Here is a 19,406-nt window from a genome sequence, read left to right as displayed (position 1 = left end):
TTAGATATTTTGCCATCTTGATTTCATACATTGCCTCTGGACAAATGATGGTCAATTATTAAGTCCTTGCAAACCTGACAGCCAGCCTCTTGGGGCTTGCTGAGATCACCCCAGCTCCAATTCAACAGTCCTTCTCAAAAATGTGAACAACGCCTCTCTACTAAAATATAAAATGTAATATGTTGTGGTCTTATTAATAATGAGCTTTTCTTTTCCTTCACAGCATCTACACAACACTGTTGGCAGAGGACAGAACCCTGCACTCAATCCTCAGGGAACCTGCCCCAAAGCTGCTGTCTTCCTCCTCCTGGCAGATCATGTTCCTACTTAAAAAGAAACCAAAAAACTGTCAAGTTCCACATATCCAGTAAGTAGGGAAGGGTACCAGAAAAAGGAGCGTGAAACGAAAGTAAAATTCACTGGAGATGCATCTCATGATAAGATGAAAGGGCTAGGGGTTCTTTTTCAATTATTTAGAACTCTTGTGAATAAATGCCACTTGCAGCATTTGGATGTAGGTGCTCTTCATATTTTCCCATCCTTACTTTTAAGGACAGCAAACTTAGAGTCACTTAAAACATCCTGAAGGAGGCAGAGGACTTCTGTTATGGCAACAACCCTTTGTTGTTTTAACTCTTCCAAATTCCGTGCTGAACCTCGTGGTGTGATCTAAAACAGACATGCTTTTAATGCTCTATCAACTGACATTTGGTGAACATAAAAGAATTGTGGGAGGGTGTGATACCCCTTCACTAGAGTCATAAACTTTTATGATTTCTGGGAAGCTCACCAAGTGACAGTAAATCACACCTTCTTCTCTTTCTCGCATCCATTTCTTGATAACCCAATACACTCAGAATTAGACATATGATAGATTACAATCCACTCTATGTATTAACAGAATATGACACGAATGGTGCATCCTGGGGGAAGCAGGGACCTCCTCCTAGTTCCATCACGAAAAGTCCCACCTCAATGGAACCATAACATGGCATAAAGAAAAAAAAAACCAACTACTCATTTTAGAAACAGATTTGGACATTTCTGGAGAAAATTATTTAAGCACTACATGGATTTCACCAAAAGAAAATGTGCTGTGTTTTTCAAGTTCAGAGAGCACCGATGCTAATGACCTGTCATAATATCCAGCATGGCAACAATATGTCGTTGCTGTTTTACAAAGAACAAACATGTATGGAAAGGACTATAACCCAGTATTTGATTGAATAACCAGAAGAAAACAAACAGACCAGCAGACTGCCTGGCTGGGGCTGGCGGACACAGCTTCACCACCAGAAAGCTATTGTCACCCCCATGGTATTTCCACTCAAAATTTAATAGACACTAATATTTCCAATGAACCTTAAGATTGCTCACAACCAAAGTGGACAAAGAAACAAAACTAAAATGTGCCAAAATCTCTATTTATTTTTTTATAAAAATATTTTATTTAAATTCAATTTGCCAACATATAGTATAACACCCAGGGCTCATCCCATCAAGTGCCCTCCTCAGTGCCTGTCACCCAGTCACCCCATCTCCCTACCTATCTCCCCTTCTGCAACCCTTTGTTTGTTTCCCAGAGTCAGGAATCTCTCATGGTTTGTCTCTCTCTCTCTCTAATTTTAACATCCTGAATTATTAATTCTTTACTAGCAGAGCCTTTTCTTTTTTCTTGCTTTTAGCAACCTCTGGGCCCGCAGAAACCCACTCCACCCAGCTCAGCACTATCCACTCAGGACCGGGGTGGGGTGTTGGGCCATGGAGGCTTACCTGGGGCTTTCTGGATAGTTGGATATTCAAATGTTTACCCACAGGGGCACCTGTGCTCACAGAATTCTCCCAGGCAACATTTTTTTTTTCACTTGCTTACTTATGTGTGTTTCCTTTTAAGGGTCTCAAAGGAGCCCAGAGTGTTGGGAGCCCTTGTGATATTTGGAATGCTTTCTGGAGTATTCAATCATCCTACAAAGAGTGGTAATCATGTAGTAATGCTCAATAACAGGAAACCATTTACAATAATTATACTTTGTTTTTGGTTTTTAGTGGTCTTTTCTAAACTTTTATTTATTTTTTTAAAGATTTTATTTATTTATTCATGAGACACATGAGAGAGAGAGGCAGAGATATAGGCAGAGGGAGAAGCAGGCTCCCTGCGGGGAGCCCGATGCAGGACTTGATCCTAAGATCCTGGGCCAAAGGCAGACGCTCCACCGCTGAGCCACCCAGGAGCCCCATTTCTAAACTTTTAGAAGCCTATTCAGAAAACTAATTTCTCATGAGAATGCATGACTCTGAGTTGGAAGTAAGTACAATTTCAAAAGGAAAGACATTTTAGTAGCAGGAAAGAAAACACCTAGAAACATCTATAAACTATACAGAACGGGGCCACATTTAGAGGATTGGATTCCTTGTTGGCTGTATTATACAAGAGATACTGGGTATTTCAAGGATGACATGACACAGTGGACTGTCTAGAAATGAAGTCACAGGATCATTAAAAGACAGAAAAAAGTATAAGACTACCTTGTGCCAGAAAAGAAAATTAAATTCGATTTTGAAAGCTAAAATTTATCGGGAACAAATGTCATCGTAGTATTTCTTATTTTTTAATCACCGAATCCGTCAAAAGGTGAGATAATGTATTTTCTATTATTAGATGGACTTAAATGAAAGATCTGTTCTCGGTGGGCAGGATTTATGCTTCAGGTGTAAAGTTAAAAGTGTATTTCCCAGGTTTCTCCTCAATGCAGGCATTCTGTGCTTCGAACATGGGTCTGGGAAGTAGAGTAAAGCCCCAGAACCTTGAACATGGTGACATAACCCACTGTGATCATTCTGTATGGCATAGTTAATCTGAAAACAGGGAGATTATGTGGGTGGGCCTGATCCACCCATAGGACCCCTTGAAAGTAGAGAACTTTCTTGGTGGGATTGCAGAAGACAAAGGGAAAAGGACAAGTCAGAGAGTCCAAGCACTGGAAGGATTTGACCCAGTGTTGCCGGCCATGAACGTGGGTGATGCCCGGTGACAGCGAGTATGGGTGGCTTCTAGAGAGCACAGTGTGAGCTCTAGGGGACACCCAGTCAGGTACCAGGGTCCTCAGGCCTGTAACCACAGGAACTAGATTCTACCAATGATCTGAATAAGCTCAGAAGGTCCTCATTTCCCAGAATCTCTGAGTAAGTACTTTCCTACCAACACCTGATTTCAGCCCCTAAGACCCAGAGCGGAGCCCCGTCAAGCCCTCCTCAACACCTGACCTACGAAACTGAGATAATGCCTTGTTTGAGCCACTGAAATTGTGTGTGGTACTTGCTAGTTGTACATACAGTTGGCCTGTGACATTTATTGAATTCCTTTTTTTTTAAAGATTTTATTTATTTATTCATGAGAGACAGAGAGAGAGAGAGAGAGAGAGAGAGAGAGGCAGAGACATAGGCAGAGGGAGAAGCAGGCTCCATGCAGGGAGCCTGATATGGGACTCGATCCCGGGAGTCCAGGATCATGCCCTGGGCCAAAGACTGGCGCTAAACCACTGAGTCACCCAGGGATCCCCCATTTATTGAATTCCTAAGTGAATTAATGCCATTTGAGTGAACCCTCAGCCCCGAAACAGGGACTACTTATCCGTGGAGTGTATTCTCACGTGTATTGTTTACACATTCTATGTTTTTGCCTTCTTTTCATCTGAAAGCAAACCCATATACACATATTTTTAAAGACGTAGAACCAGGCAATCATGGTGACTGGATTTGTTTTTCTCTAAGTTTTTAAGAATTTGGGTATTTTATTTTAATAGTATTTTCACCACTAGCAAAACAAAAACAGAAACACAGGGGTACACAATCCTCTGAGGTTGAGTGAATCCTCTCTAGAATGACAAAGGACTGCTGTTTCTTTGTATAAAGTTTGAGCATATTCAAACATGCTGAAATCATAGTTAACATCATGAAATTCATGTTCATTTCATTTTGGACATTTGGGGTTGGAACAGGTTATCATGATTTCATGCCTTCAGCTCACTGACTCTCCACGTGTTCATGAACATATGCTGGTTGTGAGGTGACTCTGTCGTGCGTACTACATCCTTCTAAAAAAATCAAACTCATTTTAAGATTTATACTCCCCCCTTTGTAAAACAGTTTTTACGATGTTCTTGCAAAGTTCCAGCTCAGGTTGTGCTGTAAAGGCTGACTCTCAGGACCATCAGAGAGGTACTAGTAAGTGACAGACACAGTAGTGCTGCCCTGGGCGGAGGACCAGAAGCACTGCTCAGGCCTTTTGATGAAATTCAGAGCCACACCAAGATGCAAAAAGCAGCGAGTTTACCTCTTCACTGTGATAGAAGAGATGGGAAAGAGATATTTGGATTGAGCACAAGTGTACAATCTTAGGAGTGAGCCATGATATCATTTGTGCCTGTTCCGTTTCTTATTACTTCATTTCGTGCATTTAATGAGTGTCTCCTCTTGCCTGACCCATGTCAGGTGCTGAGGGATGAGAGGTGATAACAGAGGGTGGGTGTCAGGAACAGACCATGTGCCAAGGGCTGTCACAGAGTTGCCCGTGATGCTCTAAGGGTCCTAGAGTAGGCCACTTGCCCCAAAAGGAGCTGGAGAGGGCACCTGGAGGGGCACATTTGAACGTGGTCATGAGAGATGCAGTGGGAGAGCCGAGGTGGAGAAGGGGCATTTTGGGAAAAAAGGCACAAGACACAGAGAAGTGAGTGAGCAAGCAAAGCAGGACACTGGGCAATTAGTCTGTCCGGAGACACTTCCTGGGATCATGTGTAGGATTTATGGGAACAATGGTTGGCAAGGGGTCCAGAGAGACAGGGGCCTGATTTCAAGATTTTTTTTTTATTTATTTTTTATTGGTGTTCAATTTACTAACATACAGAATAACCCCCAGTGCCCGTCACCCATTCACTCCCACCCCCCGCCCTCCTCCCCTTCTACCACCCCTAGTTCGTTTCCCAGAGTTAGGAGTCTTTACGTTCTGTCTCCCTTTCTGATATTTCCCACACATTTCTTCTCCCTTCCCTTATATTCCCTTTCACTGTTATTTATATTCCCCAAATGAATGAGAACATATAATGTTTGTCCTTCTCCGACTGATTTCGAGATTTTGATGACATTTTAAGAAATGTGGACAAGAAGGAGTCACTAAAAGATCTGAAACAGTAATAAAAATCAAAATACGATGGATAGCACAGCTATATTCTAAGAAGTTTTAGAAGCCATGCTCCTTCCTGCTCCATAATTCATGAAGAAAGTGTTAATGATAGTAAGAGTAAAATGTAATGGTCAGAGTCAACAGAGGGTCTCTGGACAGGAGGTGAAGTGTAGAGGCCTCGTGTCCAGTGACATTCCACCTCTCTTTTCAGTTTCCTTCCTCCTTTTCCTCCCACCGGATGATCAGCATCCTTATTTTCTCCTTGATTTGGCTCTCCTGGAAACATCCAGCAAAATTAATTGAAGCCAGGGCGTAGAAGCCTGTGGAAGGGCAATGCCAACCAAGAACAGGGACGCGACATAAAAGTTACAAAAATCTGAGTCGTAGGGAACTAGGCAAAATGCCACGGTTGAGAAATAGCCTCCACCTGCGCAGACTGTATTGGTGGCCACAGCTGTTGAGTGGATGGCCTGGAGACCACCCCGGGGCACTTCCGTTGTGCTGGGAGAGGCTTGGACATGTGAGCTGTGGCCTCCTTCAGGGAACACCTCTGTCTGGCAGCGTGTCTTCACAGCAACAGTGATGCCATGATGTTGAGCTCAAATTCTGTCTCCTCCATGAACACTCTCTTACCTAAGCTCCAGGAGCATCTATTGCTGCTTTAAATTTCTGGAGTCCTTTCTGGCTGTTTTGTTTTTCTGTAAACAACATGATTTCGTGTTTATGGTACAAATAATTTCTTAGCTTGGGAGTGATAATAGCTGTATCTACTACTCCATGTTTCTCCTATTTCTGTTACTGCCGAGTGGCAAACCTAAAAAGAGAATGCATTTGGTTAAAGCATCAAAATATTATCAGAGTGGGTTAGTAGAGACAGGAAATGTCTTTCAATGATTCCAGGACACATGCAGGTCAGGGGTGGAAGTCCTAGGTCCTAACTTTTTGGCCACCAAAACAAAAAAATTCTGTCCTTGGGCAGAAGCTTCTTCCTTGTAATTCTGATTTTCTACAGCATCCTCCTGACCTGCATGTCGTCTTTGGTCGTACCGATTTGTCACGATCTATCCTTACCAAGTAACCTGGATAATTTTTCCTTCTAAGCAGTGCTTCCCACTCGACAATTATTTGGGAGACAATGGAACCGATTACTTCACTTCAAATTGTTTAAAATAATCAGTAATTTTAGACAGCAAATTAGACAGCATTTTCTCAAAGGAAGAATTCATGATTGAACTGTAACTTTTCATTTCATTGGGAAAAATCCATTATTTCAGATTTTGTTCTTTTTAAACTACGCCACAGGTTTAAACTTTCTGAAAATGAGAGACTCTGGAAAAGAAGCCATTTGCTTCCCTTAAGTAGTCACCCCATGGCCATGTATTTTGGGCAGGGATGGAAAATTGTCCTCATTCCTTTTATGAAATCTGATGGGTTGATTGTGGCTGCCTGGAGCCTCATCTTCACTCAGAGGAGAAATATGCGGTGATCAATTAGTCGTGTCTGCCAGGAATGGTATTGGGGTGAATACATAAGAATTTTGAACAGTGGGTCTGAAAATGTGCCTGCAATCTGTTTATTTTATGACCCTCAGGGCTAAGACAGATTTAGAATATCCTAATACCTAGTGAGGGGGAAAAAAAAAAGAAAAGAAGTGACATGAATTCAAATCTCATTTTTTTTTAAAAATGGAGATAACCTGTATAGTAACATTTGGCTAAATACAAAAACAGCAATAGCCACTAATGTCTACTGAGTGGCCATCACATGCCAGGAATGGCTCTAGATGTGTTCTTGTGTCTAGCCGTGTGTTATGTATACTCAAAGATACTGTCTTAAGGATTTTTCTAAAACATGAACGACAGAAAAGGTTCAAGGGAGGTTCTTGCAAAATAAAAACAGAGAAGCCCTTTTATATCGTTATATGAAGTGTTGTTTTTATATTCAAAACAACTCCTTGAGAACTTTTAAGGAAGGTAATAACTGTAATCATATATTTTTTAGAAAGTTTCAAGGGAATTCCAATAAAAATGAATCAGTAGATTAACACGCAGATGAATCCTCTCTGCTCCAAATATGCAACTCTGTTGGATAAAGCACATGAGAGTAAAGCAAAGATAAATGGGCTTGCTCTTGAACAAAATCCACAGTGCCAGGGACAGGGAGGCAGGAAAGGCAGAGAGAGAAACTGAAGTCATGAAGCCAGTGCTGCCAGATTGTGTTCATCAGTTTACCCACGCAGGCAACAGGGACCATGTGTTGTATGGGACAGGGGTCTGCACTTGATACCAGGGCTTAAGGTAAGACTTTTCACCCCTGAAGTGAGGCAGAGGGGCCAGCTGGCAATGACGTTTGGGCCTAGGACTCGCATGGAACAACAGATGTGAGCAGCAGGGAGGGATGCAAAGACGGGCTCATGACCAGAGCTGAAGCAAGCCCATGCTGGTCTGTATGTCCCCAGCCTCACCAGGGGCAGGTGCTCTGAGCCACTGCAACACCTGGTTCTGACCTTTGTGGCTGGGAGTCGGGGGGTAACAGACCCCCACCAAAACCCAGCATATGTATGCATATGTGTGCACATGTGCATACATACTACACCATACACGCCACACACACATGCCATATCACCACATCACACACATATACACACACATACCTCATATTGCCACCGCATACACACACACTATCACCACATGACACACACACCACAACACACAAACTCATATACACACCATTATCATCGTATCATACTGCACACAGACACACTGTATCAGCACACACACACCACACACCACACACATACTACACACAGTTTACAGGTGGAAGATCCATCTGCTCATAGGAGCCTATGAGTTAAATTTACTAAACTCATAAAGAAATCTCATGCTAAAAATACACAGCAAAATTAATATCAGGGAATTAGCTGAGGGCACAGGGAGTTGAATTTACAGAAGAGTTTGACAAAGATTTTAGCGTTAGAAGGTATAGGAGCCTCAAGAAGATAAATAAAATTTATCTAAATACAATATTTATTTACAATTGTAAATAAAATTTACAATTACATCCATTAAAATTGTAAAAATGTGACACGTAAACAGACAGATGTGAAATAAGAACAGGCTGACATAGAAAGTACCAGTTGGGAGATGGCTACCCTGCCAGAGATACTGGAAGAAGGCAACCCTTTATGAAGGGACTTTTTTTTTTTTTTAATAAAAAAATCCATTTGGTAGATAACAACTGGATGTGTGCTCTTTAAATTGTCTCCTTAATCAATTGACTAGCGATCCACTGTGTGGAATGCTGTGGAGGACGAACCTTCCCAGGCCTCTCTATGAGTTTTACTGTTTTTAGCTGTAAGAAAGAGAGAACCCAGTTAGAAATAACATTAAACAATAGGGAACTTGAGATCACATAGCAAGAAGTCCAGAGTTGCACAGCTCCAGACTTGGTTCATTCAGTGGCTCAGCAATGTCATCAAGGATCAGCTTGCTTCCATTTTTCTGCTCTCCCATCCTCAGTGTGTCCTGCCCAGACTAACCCTCCTCATGGTCCCAGCATAGCTGCCACAGCTCCAGGCATTCACAGGCTGGCATCAACAAGCATACAATACAGGACACCCAGAGGAATGGGATCATTTCTTCCAGATCTGTTTCTTGTCTAGACTATTTGTGGTTTATGCAGTGGAGCTGGATGTGGGGCCCAAGCCCCTCTGAAGACATGGAAGGTGAGCATCAGGAAGTAAGACACAGCATCAAATATTAGCACAGGGATGCTTGTTAGTATTTCCTGAATCAATCTTAGATGCCACAGGTCCTTAGTGCAAGATCCTGGTAACCAAGGCATCGTGGACTGATATCTCCTCACACCCTCACCACAATAGCCAGAAAAGACCAGAAAGCTGGAATATTCCAGCAAGAGCCTTGGGTATGAGGTTTCTACAGATGCCCCATAAAGGGACAATTGGGGACACTCCACCTCCTCATATCCAGCAGCCCATCTCCTGGGTGACGGTTACCTTTATGAAATGCTCTTCATCTTGTGACTGGGTTTTATCCTGAATATAAATGTACTTTGTTTTATCTTTGTTATCGTTTTCATTTGGTTCTGTATTTGTTTTCTACTTGTCTCCATTTCCCCTCCACTGGTTATACCAGCTTCCGTCCTTTCATCTTTGACCTCCTCCAACTCATATAGTCTTTAGAGTTTCATTCAGGCATCGCTGGGTTTTGCTTTGTGATCTCTTGTGAGGAAGTTTTCTCATAAGAGGCGAATTTATCCTGTTTTCGTCTACTAATATAACAGATATATTTATTTGCATCCCTGTGATCTGTTGAAAGTCTTTCTTTGTTTCCTGTATATTTCCATGTTGTTCTCTCTTCTTTGTTTTTGTAATTTATTCTAATAATTTTAAGGCTCAGTAAACATATGCTTGGTTATTCTGGTGGTTAACTTTTATGATGTTAAATAAAGTATAGATATTTTAAGTATATATGGTAGAATTTGGACATAAAACTTTATTTCCTGCTTTTAAAAGCTCTTCCTTTTGGTTCAGAACAAAAAGATGGCATTTAAGACAGGGTCTTTAAAAAGAAAAATAAAGACAGGGTCTCTGGCTGAGAACTATGGAAACTAACAGATTGTGAAGAAAAAAATGTCTTTGAGGTAGACAGACCTTTCTGGCAGAGCTGATGGCAGGTTGCCATCTTTCTGTAGGTATATACTGGTGCCAGTCAAGCTAATTTCTATGGTTACCTTTTAAAACATGGATCATTTGACTTTCCTGATAATTTTCATTTCTGCAGAATATACTTAAAATTCGATGAATTAACCATTTTTGGGAGGTAAATTAATAGAGGCTTTTATAAAGCTCAGTGAAGACCTGATAGCCTGAAGGAAAACAACTCATACAAAAAAGGATGTTTTCTATTCCTCTAGTAAAGAACTATTCTCTGGTTCTAAGCAAGAAAAGTGCAAAGGCCTGTTTGAATTTAGGAGCCACTAGGGTGCCGTTTAATGCAACAGCAATTGTGCACGAAATACTATAAACATGAATGTAGCAGAGAACAGAAGTGCAGTAAAACAGTATAACAAGCAGCTTTGGAGACAGCATAGGGAGGGTATTAAAAGGATAACTTCTTCAGGCGCCTGGGGGGCTCAGTTAGTTGAATGTCTGACTCTTGATTTCGGCTCAGGTCATGATCTCAGGGTGGTCAGACTGAACCCTGCATTGGGCTCCATGCTCAGCATGGAGTCTGCTTTAGATTCTCTCTCTCCTTCTCCCTCTACCCCTCCTTCTCCTTCCCTCCTCTCTAAAAAAAATATAGCTTATCAAAGATGCTTAGCTACTCTCCATGATAAAAAGAATTAAGAAATCATATGCAAACATGTAACTGAGTGTTAAGTTCTAACATAGGACACTTGATAACTTAGACTCAGTCAAACACACTCTCAGAGGAAGATCTTTATTATAAATGAAAAACAGTGATAAAAAAGGAACAAAATATTTATTTACTAAAGATTTTATTTATTTATTCATGAGAGACACACACACACACACACACACAGAGAGAGAGAGAGATGGAAAGAGAGAGAGAGAGAGAGGCAGAGACACAGGTAGAGGGAGAAGCAGGCTCCATGCAGGGAGCCCGACACAGGACTCGATCCCGGGACTCCAGGATTGCGCCCTGGGCCAAAGGCAGGCACTGAGCCACTGAGCCACCCGGGCTGCCCAGGAACAAAATATTTAGATAATGAAGAGCTATTTAATCAACCCAAGCAATTGGGCCCCCATCAAATGTAGAGAGGGAAACTTCTTGAATTTCGAAAAAAGGTATTATTTCCGAATTTTGGGAGGAAGCACTTCTTTTTCTTCTATTTAATCACATTCTGAAGGGTGCAGAATAATCGGTGTATATACAGTGAATAGTTTTTTATAACATGGAAAAAATGTGTTTTGTGTTCCTTATAATTTAATGAAGAGGACAAACCTACAAAGTGATGATGTGCTTTTGTGCTGCTATTTAGTTCTTGGGGAGACCACTACACTTCAGGTGTGTTGGTTTTTGGTGGCAGGAGTTAAAAATTGCAGCTGATGATGAAGCATTGCTTGCATGAGGTTTACATGTCTTGTGTTTACTCATTATTTTCGAACTCACCTCTGAGAACTTTTCCCTTGGCCATAAGCTTCTCTGTCTTCTGGGCATGGTTTTTATTCTGCACACTTTGCCATGAGCACAAAGATAAGTACAGGCTAATTTTTTGTCCTTATCCTACAAAAATGGGTAGGCTAGATAAAACAAACACCAAAGTAATTGTAAATAGTAGGTGGAATGTCCTATGAGCCATGAGTGTGGTATTACTATGATGTCAAATGGCAACACCCTCAAAGATATTCACATGCTGATCATTGGAACCTGTAGATTTGTTATCATATGTAGCAATGGGATTGCAGCTTTGGTTAAGAATTTTTAGAGGAGATGATTATACTAGACTGTTTGGGTGGGCCCAATATAATCACAAAGGCCATTATGAGTGAAAAGGAGAGGAAGGATGGTCAGGTATCAGAGTCAGAGAGATACTGTGCTGTGTCTTTGGAGGCAGGCCACAAGCCAAGACATGCAAACACTCTATATGAGTTATAAGAGGCAAGGAAATAGGCTTTTCTCTAGAGCCTCTAGAATGAACATGGCCCTGCCAACATTTTGATTGTAGTCTAGTAAGACCTATTTGGATTTCTGACCAAAGAGATTCATTTTGTATTGTTTTAATCCAGTGTTTGTAATAATTTGTGACAGCAGCAAATAGGAAACACATACGCCAAGGAAATGCAAAGAAGAAATTGTATTTTCAGCTGGAGTGATAGAGGAAAGTTTACTGAAGGAAGAAGCATTTGTTGACCTTGGATGGGACTGTCACATTCAAGGGAGAGAGAGAATGCCACACACCAATGGGCAGAGCAGGCACCATGAGGTGTGTGTGGAGGTTCTTAGGGATGATTCAGTTGGCCAACCTGGAGAAGAGAAGCTTGGATAAAGGGCTGGGCAGGGACAGTAAGACCTGAAAGTTGGAGCCTGGGCTCCAGGTAGAGTGACCTTGGGAGATTCCAAGCTTAGGAGTGACCTAGTGTGTTCTGGGAAACTCATCTGCAATGATGTCTAGTGGGAGGAAGAAGGGGGAGAGCAGTCAAGAGGAGAATGAGAAGTGGACATGGGAATTGAAAGATGGGATGATGCACAAGCAGGAAGCTGGATGTTTTGTAATTGTTCATTAATTCATTATAGAGAAATCTGTATGAAGTATTTTCTAAAAGCATCTCTTTGACTCTGATACCTAACCATCCCTCCTCTCGCTCTTTCCTTTTTTTTTTTTTTTTAAAGATTTTAAATTTATTTATCTGACAAGGAAAGAGAGTATGCACACAAGTAGGGGGAGCAGCAGAGGTAGAGGGAGAAGCAGGCTCCCTGCTGAGCAGGGAGCCTGATGCAGGACTCAATTCCAGGACCCTGGGCAGATGCTTCACTGACTGAGCCACCCAGGTGCCCCCCTCCTCTCCTTTCAACTGGTAATGACTCTTGTGTAGATTCAGACGCTGGGCACCTAGCAGAAGCTGACATGTTAGAGCATGGGGAGAGGGGAGAGAGCTGAATACCCCCTCTATGCAAATCCTTCCCTTAAAATTTAATTCAAGGAAAAATCTTACCTTATGGTGGTTTTTTTGGGGGGGTTTCATTTCTAAAATAATAATTTTTAACTTTTTTCTGTCTATACATTTTAAGGAGGATAAAGAATGGAGGATTTTATGATAAAGCATAGTTACTCTTTTAGGCACATTTTCTTCCTTCTATAGAATACTTGAATTTTGGCTTCATTAAACTCACTGTGTTCATGTTCTGTTCTGGCTGTTAATGGGGTGCTTGCATCAACTGAAACTTATATTCTTTAGCTCCCTGGTCACTTGGTGTTGACATCACACTCTGGTCTGTGACGAGATGACCTACACTCCAGTGTTCTCACTGTGCCAGCTGTAAAATAGCTTCTGGGTGGACATCATTCATGAGACAAGACCTTAGCTATGTTCTGGTGGCTCTCATTGGTTGTCAAAGAAATGAAGGTCTTCTGGAAATAATCAGTTTGGAAGAAGTTCTTTCGGAGCTGACCTCCACAGATGAAAAGGAATAGGTGAATCTGCTTTCCAGGGGATTGATGAGAAGATTGGACTAGAAAACAACTGTCTTTACCATTTTGAATTAAGCACTCCAAGGAATGGACTCTTTTGTGGGAAATCCCCTAGAAAATGGTTAAACTCCTGGAGGAATGAACATGTGTGAATGAACATGATTTCTGTGGATTACGGGATTTGCTGGAGCCCACAAGCATAAGAGCGCTGTGCCCCCACAAGGAGTGAGGAATGACATTGTGCATCAGCAGAGACATTTATGGAGCAAAAAAAAAAAAGCTTCCTAAAAACCACATGTTTGAGAGAAAACAAAGTTGTGTCTGGAAATTAGGGCTCCCAGGATGAGGTTGGTGACCCTTGGGAACACTAGCTTCCGCAGACACAAGAGTCCCATCATGGGTTTCGGGGGGTTTCAGAGGAGTCCAGCCACCTGTCAGCTATGTGGTTCATCTGTTCCTGGGCTTCAGGTACTTCAGCTATCAAATTAGGTTGTCAGATGAGCTTTTGCTGAAGTCGCCTCCAGCCATGCTTCCTCTCTCCTGCATCTCCATCTACTTCCCCCTGCATTAGACGATCCTGTGCACAGTGTTCCCCCAGCAGTCACTCTGACCTGCAGAGAGGGACTCATGGGAGCCTGTGTGCATGGAAGAGTCAAAGCCCACTCTTTGCAACACTGGCCCTTTGTTCTGGACCAGTGTCTCTGAGCAATGTTGGTTTCTCTCCCATAAGATACCCAGGTCTCCTATTTCTACTTCATCATCCTGATCAGAGGACATGGATTTCAGACTCCTCTCTCTCCTGTTTACTTTTCTCTGGAGCTACCTGTTATCACCAATGTCCTTCTAAAAATACAGAGCCTACTCTGATTATGAAGCTACTAAAATGTCCAATTACTGTTTGGTATGTTGAGCCTATTACCATATTTCTTCAACGGCGAGACATGTGTCTTACATTATTTCCTCAAGTCATTGTGAGTGTTAACATTAAAGGGTATACTCTAATGCTTCTTTCCTCTCCCTCAACCCTGTTATGAAATCGATTGTCTTCAAATTGATAGCTTCTTGTAATTAAAGACATAGAGTACATTCCTCTGGTATTTTCCTCTATATTTTTCTGGGGTGCAGGAAACATTGGAAGCATGACACTTTGTCCAGGGTTGGTTCTAACAAATCTGTGTCTCTTCTGCAAAGTCTTCCAATGTGGAAAAAATGGAAAACAGCAGTGACGATCATCCAGCCTCTAAAGCAGAATGGCATCCCACTGGTAAGGGGTCATGGGGTGCTTGAGGATTACTGCACTGGAAGAAAAATGGATCCATCTGAGAGATGCCATCGTGGTGAATCCCTCAAGCCCAACCAAGCTCTGGGGTAGGGGAGGAGGACATGCCTGTGTGATGGTATAATCTCTCTGCTCCCTGGCAACTTCTGCTTCCTCTGCAGGGCCTGCTCATCCACAAGCACAGGGCTGTGGCCACCGGAATTCAGGAAGAAGAACCCATTCTGCTGGAAGCCCAGGGTGAGGACTGGAATGCGATCTTGAGTGTGATGCTTAATTTTATGTGTCAACCTGAAGGGTGTTTTTGAATGAGACAAACTTTGAATCGGTGAAATTTGGGTAAAACAGATTGTTCTCTATGTTGTTGGGTTTAATTCAATCAGTTGAAGGTCTGAGTCAAAACAAAAAGGCTGGCTTCTCCAAACAAGAGAGAGAATCCTCCAGCAGCTGCCTTCAGATTTATCTGCATGTTTGGCTCTCTTGGGCTTCTAGCAGATGGCCTTTCGATTGGAACTGGAACATCGACTTTCCTGGATCTCAGGCTTATTGGCCAACACTGCAGATTTTGGACTCATTAGCCTCCATGATTACATGAGCCAATTCCTTATAATAAATCTCTCCATAGACGCACATCCTATTGGTTTTGTTCCTCTGGAGAACTCTGACTAAGGCACTGGGTCTGACAAGATGGTTTCTGTCTGGAGCTCTGGGTGTCAGAGACACGGTGAAGGTACCACCTGGCCAAAGAATTGTCAGTGCTGCACCCCTGCCTCAGACATGACCATTGGAGACCACTGCCAGGATCAGAAAGGCAGAGTGGAGCAGCTACTAGGGCAGCAGCTACTGGGACCAGCATGGGTTCAGACTGTCTGGGAGCTGGAAGAAGGAAAAACACCAGGAAGGATAGGCCACTTCGGGAACCATCAGCCATCCTCTATTTGTGTACTATGTAACTCTTTGTGGATTGCTGTCATGTTGGGTGAGCCAGACCGACATCTTGTCAGCTGCTAGACCTTGTTGGCAGTGGTACTGCCTGGCGAGGGTTACTTCTGTCCTTTTCCTCCTCGGCATCTCTCTCACCTGCCCCATCATCAGGATCCTTCCTGACACTCCGCCCTCCAAACTGTCTACATCAGGTCACTCCTGCTGTGAATTCTCACTATACTTGGTGCTTCTCCTGTCTCACAATGAGTCCTGTTTGTGGCTGTGTCCTCGAATGGCTGTCGGATTCCTCTCCACCTCCTTCACTAGGCTGAGTCCTTTGAAGGGGAAAAGGGATGGGAGGCTGGTTGTGCTAGCCCTTGTGGTCCCAGCGTTTAACATGCTATGCTGCCTTGCACAAAGTAATCATTCAGTAAAAAATTGAGTGAGTAGTAGGTAGTTTGTGATGCCATTGAGAGAGGGTCTATGGGAGGGAAATTATCAATGAAATAAGATGTAAGAGTGGAGAGGACTAGAGGAAGCTCCTTCTTGCCATCTCATCCATAGTGAGGGAAGCCGGGGTTGTGGCCACACCCACACGGAAGACTGACCACCCCACAGACCCAGCAAAGACAGACAAAGTGGCCACATCTCCCCACCTTCCCCCAAATCCTCATCTGACTTCAATGAGCATTGAACACAGAGGCTTTTCTGGTTGTAGAATTTTGAAACTCAAAGGTCAGAAACTAAAGTTAGAAGGTTCAAAGCATGGTAACTGTCATTTCGTTTGAAGTGAAAATTTCTTTTTACCACAAAAGTAGTAAGTATGAAACCATAGTTACAACCAGAAGTTGCCATATCTACTGATTTTCACTTGTAAATGAGTAAATGAGAACACAAGAAGGATAGCCAAAACTGGGAAAGAAGGGAAGAAGAGACAATACGCAATTTAATAAGACACATAAGACAAATTCTGATATTTGGAAGCTCCCCAGGAAGCGAATGAATTGGCATGACAGTATGCCCTAAGCTTGGGAAAGAGGTTTCTTTGTATGTGTTACATATGTGTGTATGTGTATTTATTTTTTAAAATTTATTTACATTCAATTAATTAACATAGAGTATATTATTAGTTTCAGAGGTGAGGTCAGTGATTCATTGGTCTCATATAACACCCAGTGTTTATGACATCACGTGCCCTCTTCAATGCCCATCACCCAGTTACCCTGGACCCCAGCCCCTTCCCCTCCAGCGACCCTCAGTTTGTTCCCTACGATTAAAAGTCTCTTATGGTTTGTCTTCCTCTCTGATTTCATCTTGTTTTATTTTCTCTCCTTTCCCCTGTGGTCCTCTGTTTTGTTTCTTAAATTCTACATATGAATAAAATCATGTGGTAATTGTGTTTCTCTGATTAACTTATTTTGCTTAGCATAATACCTTCTAGTTCCATCCATATTGTTGTAAATGGCAAGATTTCATTCTTTCTGATGGCTGAGTAGTATTCCATTGTGTATATATACCACATCGTCTTTATCCAGTCATCTGTCAATGGACATCTGGGCCCTTTCCATAGTTTGGCTATTGTGGACATTGCTGCTATAAACATTGGGGTACAGATGCCCCTTTGAGTCATTACATTTGTATGTATGCAGACCATCACAATGGAATCTTTGCAAGTTAGGACTTGTTGGTATTTTAATTATCCAATCACAATGATTTCTTGGACCTAGAGAGCACTTATATGTAAGTATAAAAGCAACATTTTGAAGCCTTTAAAAAAATTGGCTTAGATATTGCACAAGTATCTAAAGAAGTGGGACATTGTTTCTCTTGGTAGCTGATTCATGTGGCTATTTGGATAAATAGTTTGCTGACACGAGGCTAGTGGACAATTTTGGGTGACCTTGTGTAATCAGTCTCAGTGCACTGTGGCTGATGGTTCTCGGTATCTGCCATTATGCCTCTCTCCATGCCCCCTCATTGTCCACATACACACTGGAAAGCTTTGATAAGGGAATTAAATGTAGTTCAAGGTTCCAACTCAGAGCCTCCTTATTATAGAGGAATAATAATGAAAATAATAATAGTAGGTGTTTAGGGATCCTCCTTGTTCTCTTTGAAATAAGGCCCAATGCAGTGTTGAGGGGAAAAAAAGTATCAAGTTCCTTTTTTGGTGATTTCATGGGTTGAGTTTTCCTAAGGACCTAATTAATAGAAGGGGGTTCTTGTGGCTGTAAGCCCTCCCTTTGTAATGGACACATACCTACGTGGACAGGAATGAGGACCCATATATTTCCTCCCTGTCACAACTGCTATGAAACGCCCAAATACACAGTAGAAGATAACTGTGTGAGAACTAAGATCCCCTTTGCCAACATAACTTTACATTTGCCAGGAAAGTTCCTGCCCAGAGATATACAATTCCAAACCAATCTCCAGTTTTCTTCAGGAAAATTTTGCTGAGCAGCTTATCTGGACAAATAAATCTTGCTTTAGGGCCAGAGCTTTCTTGTTCCACAGACTGCTTTCTTATCAGAAAAGGGCTTCTTTCGGAAGCCTCATTTCAAAATCTTCACCTCACTATTTCCACCAGTCCTACATCTCCATGAGTACACTGCCTTGACAAAGATCCTGTGAGCTACTCAGCTCTAGACACTAAACCCATAAAGTCCTTCTGAGGTGCTAGTAAGACGTCAAGGTGGTATGCTTCCTCACTGCCATTGACTTTCTTGGTGTATGGGCTTTTTTTCTTTTCTTTCTTTTTTTTTTTTTTTTGCTGTCATGTGGTGGGCAAGAGTGGGCAGATTACATAACATCATAAAATGTTTTGGTGAAGCTTTTGTTGTCGATGTGGTTCACAAGAAAGATGCTTTCTGTAAACTCCACATATAGCAAACCCACCCTAAACACGCCAATAATATCCTAAACGAGGTCTCTGTGGCAATAATGAGAGAGCAGAACAAGTTATCTGTTGAGGCCTCGCTACTTGATCAAAGGAACAAGAGGAAGTCATTGCATCTAAAGATATATTAAAAGGGAGAGAGAAGTGAGATAGGAAAAAAGGGAAAATTGAACTCAGGTCGTGGCACATTTTCTCCAGTTAAGAGGCTGTAGCAGTCAGTTCTCTCCTCGTCCTTGTCTCTTGTTCTCCCTTCTGAGTTCCAGCCCCACCAATGGAGGCATGGGAAGAAGACAGCAGGTGTTGAGCATACAGAGGAGACAAGAGTGGACATGTTTGAACAGGGGTCTGGATAGAGCTGGAAAAACAGAAATTTGCGGTGCAGATAGCATGTGAAAATCCAGCAGCCCCCACAGACATAAATGAGGCCATTTTGGGGAGTGTCTAGCTGAATCTGACCCTAAGTCCACCCGCCAGTGGTGGTGTGTCCTTGTTGTCTTTCCACAATTCTTGGTCTTGATCTTGGTCTCTCTCCCACATTTGTCCTCCTCTGTCCTCATGTCATCTGCCTGTCTGCCCTGTCACTTGGAAGACCTCCCTAGTTGTCACCCAACCCTGCCCCCACCTATTGTGAAAATCCGCCTTGTCTTTCTTCTTCGATCGTCCTTTCCCATTTCTGTACTGCTACCCAAGCCACCTTAAAAAATGAAACCTTCCTCAATACTTATAATAGTTATGCTAAAGTACGTCTAATTAATACACTGAGAGAAGTTCTTTTTCTCCTCCTGATAATTAAGAATGAGAGTCTATTAATGCTGATTATTTCTGTAACTTCAATTTATTACTTTTCTTGAAAAATCAAATAAAAATTCATCATATGAAATAACTATTCCTTTTCTTGTAACAAAGATCCATTTTTCTTACTAATTAGTGTCTTAATTCTTTCCAGACTGCAA

At 42.1% G+C, this 19,406-nt stretch overlaps 1 long non-coding RNA gene across 8 annotated transcripts in view; it reads left to right on the top strand.

Annotated features, from left to right (window-relative positions):
- Positions 1-16,720, top strand: part of LOC111097000 — a 41,904-nt gene extending 25,184 nt beyond the window's left edge. For 5 of the 8 annotated variants that reach the window (XR_005354310.1, XR_005354307.1, XR_005354306.1 and 2 more), the window contains one exon: positions 224-566. This is a non-coding gene — a long non-coding RNA (uncharacterized LOC111097000). Of the gene's footprint in view, positions 1-223; positions 567-14,545 lie in introns of those variants that run through there. The other 3 variants (XR_005354308.1, XR_005354305.1, XR_005354304.1) reach the window with 3 other exon arrangements.
- The last annotated feature ends 2,686 nt before the right edge of the window (positions 16,721-19,406 follow it).

The sequence above is a fragment of the Canis lupus genome, chromosome 1, assembly GCF_011100685.1.
Source record: "Canis lupus familiaris isolate Mischka breed German Shepherd chromosome 1, alternate assembly UU_Cfam_GSD_1.0, whole genome shotgun sequence".
NCBI classification, from domain to species: Eukaryota; Metazoa; Chordata; class Mammalia; order Carnivora; family Canidae; genus Canis; species Canis lupus.
The sequence above is the reverse complement of the archived record's forward strand: the minus strand, read 5'-3'. Positions and strand labels throughout refer to the sequence as shown.